Source organism: Calidris pugnax, unplaced genomic scaffold, assembly GCF_001431845.1.
Source record: "Calidris pugnax isolate Ruff unplaced genomic scaffold, ASM143184v1 scaffold187, whole genome shotgun sequence".
Lineage (NCBI taxonomy): Eukaryota > Metazoa > Chordata > Aves > Charadriiformes > Scolopacidae > Calidris > Calidris pugnax.
In genome coordinates, this window is record NW_015090969.1 from 1707479 (window position 1) to 1713353 (window position 5875).

Sequence of the window (5875 nt, forward strand, 5' to 3'; positions counted from 1 at the left end):
CGGTTCCCTTCCCCAGTCAGCAGGACACTGGCACTGTAGTGACTGTAATGCACAAACTAAAGCTCTGGCAATAATGAGCAGCAGAGATCGGAGACATAGCCAAGGATGCCAAAAAAAAAAAAAAAAGGCACATTTAAAACCACCATAAAGACATAATTTTGCTGTGTTTTCACATGCAAATAATAAGCCAGGAGAGCAGCATCTCTGGCACCGGGAGCAAAGCAGGGTTCAAACCGGGCTGAGCCAAGCGCATGGTTGATAAAGTTTAGTTAGAGAAAAGCTCAGATTTAGCATGTAGCCCATCGTGCTCCGGGTCTGGAGCCAGGCCCTCGCTGCCCGGGGCTGCCCTGGGGCCATGGATCCAGCTCTGCTCCTTGGGAAAGGTGCATCCCCTCTGGGACAGCCCCAGCACCCCCAGGATATGTGGTTGGGTGGCTCTGGCAGGGGACTGGGGCTGGGGACAGAGGGGTTTGTCCCATCCTCCGGGCCAGAGAGCACACCTCCTGCTACACCCCAGAGCTGTGACACCTCCTGGGCCAGGAGATGTTTCCAGCTGGGCTTTTCAGTGTCCAGACCCAACCCCGGGGTGTGCGCCCCAGGAGCCGGCCAGAGCTGACCCGTGCAGTGACTCGGGGGCTGGTGAATCCAAAATACAAAGCCAGTTAGAAATCCAGCTCGCCCAGCAGCCAAGGCCAAGGCAGGCCACGGGGCGCAGAGAGATGTCATGCTGCCAGCATGAAAATGGTCCACCCAGCCTGTCCACGCTCTCCGTCTGGGGCCAAAGATGCACTTCCATGGCAGCCTACAAGGGGAACAGCCCACAGGGACACAGGAACAGCCTGTAAGGATGCAGGAATGGCCTGCAGGGATGCAGGAACAGCCTGTAAGGATGCGGGAGCAGCACACACAGATGTGGGAGCAGCCTGCATGGATGCAGGAGCACTCTGCATGGATGAGGACCCACCTGCAAGGATGCAGGAGCACTCTGCAAGGATGCAGGAGCCACCTGCATGGATGTAGGAGCAGCCTCTAAGTGCACGGGGAGCAGCCTGCAGGGACACAGGAAGAGCCTGTAAGGATGCGGGAGCAGCACACACGGATATGGGAGCAGCCTGCATGGATGCAGGTGCACTCTGCATGGATGAGGACCCACCTGCAAGGATGCAGGAGCCACCTGCATGGATGTAGGAGCAGCCTCTAAGGATGTGGGAGCCACCTGCACGGATATAGGAGCACTCTGCATGGATGCAGGAGCAGCCCACACACGCTCATCCACAGCCCTTCTTTTTAGGAAAGAGCCACTTCAAACCCACCAGAGCTTTGGGTTACGTACCGCAAACACTTAACAACGCCTGCAGAAGGGAAAAAACCTCACATTAATGTTGTGGCAAGAGCCGATGTGGCACCGGGACCCCCGTGCTCTGCCTGCCCAGGAGATGCTCCAGGCAGGAGCACGGAGCCCCGGTGGGATGCAGCAGCAGGTCCCACGTGGTCGGGAGGAGGATTCACCCGAGGGCCGTGGTACCCTGGGACCCAAACCAAACTCCACAAACCCGTGTTTCCGTGCCCTGCTCCCGCCTCTGCAGCACCCGGGCGGTGTTTCGGCCACAAACATCTCGGTTTGATTTCACCGGGCAGGAATGTTGCAAACTTGGGATTAAAGAACAATTTATTTCTAGCAATTTCTCCTCCTGGTAGAAGCTGCTTGGTTTTCCAAGACTCGATTTTTTCCAAAATAAAGTAAGAATTTAACCGTTGAAAGGAAGCAACCTGCTGCCACATTTGTTTCCCTATTGCGGCGTCTCAGAACTTAGACTGGAAATGGAAAGGGGCACCTTTAAAACTTTAATACCATTTAAATGTTCCAGTCTCACTACTGCACCAGATCGTTCAGTAAAGTAGCTAATTAAAAAATGGCTGCTGTGATGACAGACTAGATTAATAGTTTTTGAAGAGCAGCCAGTGCACCAACTGCTCCTGTAGCCATGATGAAAGCTAATAATGTAGAAAATTCTGCCAATTCTTTTAATTCATGAATATTTAAGCCTGTGAAAAATCTGTCAGATTATAGCACTTTTCTGGTGATTTTCTGCTTAAGTACATTTATGGGCAAATGCCAGTTGCTCAAGAAACTTCAGTGGAATGTGGAGACTTTTTATTGTTTGCATCACCAGGGCCCTTCCCTCTCTCCTCAGGCTGTTTAACCCCTGCCAAGGCTGTGGGTTAGAGCTGGGGCAGTCGCCTGCTCCGGGCAGAGGGGTCCCTGCACCCCGACACCCCTGGGGTGATGCTGAGCCCCAGCTGCACCCCCTCACCTGTATGGTCCCCGGAGCCAGGGAATGGGGTGAAGCTTTGGGTTTATGCACCAGGATGGGAAGGAACCCACAGATGATTCTCATTTAGGGATGCTAAATGATTTGCAGATTTGCTGCAAGAGGGGGGGAAAAATAATCCTATTTCTTTTTAGAGGAGCACAAGTTGCCTGGTGTCTCCCAGGCTCTGCCCAAAGAGAGGGGCCGCGGGAGCCGCCGGCTTTTGTGCTCTCCTCATTAGCCCGGTGTAATTAGACAAAACAGGGGCTGGCAGCGGCCAGGGCGGCCGCGGCGGGTCCCGGCGAAGGGGTCGGTGCTGGCACCGTGCCGCGGGCTCGGCTCCCAGCTGGCTCCGGCCAGCCCCGAAACAAGAGCCCGTCTGAAGCCACGAGTGGTTTATTGGCAGCAGATTCCCTGGCAGCTCCTCAGCGCTCTCCTCGCTGGTGGGCTGCGTTCTGCTGCCGTGCCAGGTGACTCATTTTACAGCTATTTGGAAAAAAAAAAAAATATAATAATATAATAAAAATAAATACGCCAGGTGGAAAGACAACCAGCTCCTCTGCTCCTCGAAGGGCTGGAGGCTGGCGCTTCCCGTGAGCACGTGGTGCGGTGAGCACGGGGTGATCCTCGAGACCGCCGCACAAGGGATGCTCTTTTCCATCATTTCTAGCACTTTTCCCCAGCAAAACCTGCCCAATTCTCATTGCTGAGCCGCGGACCTTGTTCTGCCAGCTGGAACTGGAGCAGAACAAAGTCAAGCAGCCAGGAAGAGTGATGGGCCCTTTTCCTCTTCTCCCTTCCCACCCCGAGAGCTCCCCTGGGGTGCGATGGGAGGAGAGCACAGACCTGAGCATCGCAGGGAGGTGCCACCACGGTTTGGTCCTTCGCTCTCCGGCGCGGATGCTCCCATGGGAAGGGTGGGTGGGAAGGTACGGGCAGCTCTCCCTGCCTGCCAAACAGCAAAAAGGGGTGAAAAAAAAATATAAATAAGAGATGCTCAGCTGTCCTTAAGTGCCAGGTGACCTCGTTTCAGAATATTTCAGAACGTGAAACACAGAGCCACTTGGGAAGAAAAACTCCACCACTATTCAGAACATGTTACCTAAAGCTGAAAATGCAGTTTATCATCCCAACCTGGCTGGCGAAGGGAAAGCCCACCGTGGTGTGACGTGCTGGGAAAGCTCACGCTTCCAAACCTCGACTCCACATCTCCTCCGTGCTGCCAAATTACAGGAGCCCTTTAAAACGTTCCATAAACATCGCTGCGTAATTAAGCGCTTACAGGATTTGCAGGCTCTTTGTCTCGCGGTGGGGAACGGCTCCTGTAAAGCTCTCAGAGTTTAGCAGATCAGCCCAACCCAAAGGTCCTCCAGCCCAGGAGTAAATGGCCAACCTGGGCTGGGCAAGTTCACCGGCGCTCGGGCACCTCTTGCCCTGGGAGGCAAAGCTGCCCCCGGCTCCCTGTCCTGCAGCAGCCGATAACGCTGAGCTCATGGGGTGAAAATGGGCTGAAAATGGGCTTTATGGGCTCAGGGGGGACTTTCGACCTTCACTGAGGGCCGGGGTTTCTCTCAGCTGCCGTGGGGGGTGCACAAATCCACAGCAGGACGGAGGCGAAGACAAAGCACAGCAGAAAAGCCGAGACCCCCCCTTCCCTCTCCTCGTCACAGACCTTCAGCCACTTACAATGTCACTTCAGCTGAGTAATAAGCAATTATGATTTAATTACTCCAGTGCTCTTCAGCAGAATTTTCTGAATAATAATTGTCACTTTTATGGCACCTCATTTATCCTTCCACCTCTTCAGCTGGATTTATCCTGAGCCACGGCCGGTCTCGGCAGCGCTGGAGCTGCCAGAGCTGGTCACCTTCCCTCCCATCCCACCGTCCCTCTGTCCCTCTGTCCTTCCCACCGCCAGGGTTTGCCGTGGTGGCACGGTGATGGTGATGGTGGCACAGTGACGGTGACGGTGACGGCGTGTTCGCAGCCACACGGGCGCCCCGTCCTGCAAACCTCGCCGCTCAGCGAGAACGCGACAAGTGCCGCTAATTCATAAATATTTAACACCCAAATCTGCTGCCTCCTGATAGCTTTTTCCAGAGTTTCTATTCTAATACATATTCCACCCCCTTCCCCTCCCCACCGGCCCTCCTCGGGTTTGTTTTTTTTTTTTCCCTTCCTCTTTGCCGGGCACTAATCCAAGTGCTGAGATGACTGTTTCACTTCCCTGCTGTCATCAGTTGTTTTTATCTTATCTGGACCGTGGATGCCAGTCAGCAACCCGCTGCGGTCTTTCCAGTTGAGTCCTGACCTCCGCAATCAGCCTCAAGATGTCCTGTAACAAGCAGATACGGTTACTCAACTTGTCCATCAGCACTTCTGGAGGGGGAGAGAAAAAAAAAAAAAAAACTGAAAAAAAAAAAAAAAAAGAAAGAAAATCCCCGCAGAAGACAGAGCTGACAGAAGCCAGGGCTGGGGAGGTGGCTCAGTGCCGGACAGGCTGCTCGGGGAAACCGGGCTGGGAATGTCATGCTGAATGGGGTTACTGGTGGTGCTGGTGCACCCAGAGGGATGTGGGGCTTCCCACTGGGGGTGATGCTGGGCCCACTCTGGGACCCCTCGTCAGCATGGCGTGGCTCTGAACCAGGGCGAGGGGCACTGCAGGACAAACTTTAGGGTCTCGGGGGGACTGGGAGCAGCAGGAGGATGCTCTGCTGGGGCTGCAGGGGGATCCTACCGCTCTGCACCCTGCTCAAGCTGCCCCTGGCATGTCTGCTCTGGGGTGGTCATGGAATCATAGGATCGTGGAATGGTTCAGGTTGGAAGGGACCTTAAAGCCCCCCCAGTGCCCCCCCCTGCCCTGGGCAGGGACACCTCCCACCAGACCAGGTTGCTCCAAGCCCCCTCCAACCTGCCCTTGAACCCCTCCAGGGATGGGGCAGCCACAGCTTCTCAGGGCAACCTGGGCCAGGCTCTCACCACCCTCACACCAAAGAATTTCCCCCAAATCACCTTCCTAATGACCTTCTTGGTCACAGCTGCCCAGGTCAGCCTGGCCAGCCCTCTGCCCCCAGCTTGCCCAGGGCTGGGGGTTGCCTCCTCCAGCATGGCCCATTCTCAATAAAATCCCCCTTTTTCCTCCCAGACTGCTGCTTCATCCCTCCTTCGCTGTGCTTTGCACGCAGGGGCACTCACCTACTGCTCTGGCTCCTGGGGAGAAAAATTCATTTAGGAAAAAGGAAGGACACGGCTGTTTCCCAACCTTCAAGGTGCCAGGAAGGTGCCACCTGGACCAGGGGAGCCGGGAGTGTCGGAGCAGGGTCCAGCCTGAGCTCCACCGGGTGCTGGGAGGAATCAGAGACCATCTCACACCCTGCTGCTCCATCTCAACCAGTGAAGCAGCAACGTACAACGAGCCACAGCCAGCCACGAGCACCACCACCGGCCCCTTCCCACCACACCAGGGACGCGTGTTCTGTACACCATGTGTTGGACATCTCAAACGCTCAGACAAAAGTTGGGGGTTTGTCCTCCAGAGTGGGAAATTAGCTCTGGGAACTAAA

At 55.2% G+C, this 5875-nt stretch overlaps 1 long non-coding RNA gene across 1 annotated transcript; it reads right to left on the reverse strand.

Moving 5' to 3' along the window:
• Positions 1–1316: 1316 nt before the first annotated feature.
• On the reverse strand, positions 1317–5645 carry LOC106894191. Its single transcript, XR_001413227.1, has 3 exons — positions 5508–5645; positions 3159–4647; positions 1317–2798 (listed from the first exon to the last, which is right to left on the reverse strand). It is a non-coding gene; the product is annotated as an uncharacterized LOC106894191 (long non-coding RNA).
• Positions 5646–5875: the final 230 nt, after the last annotated feature.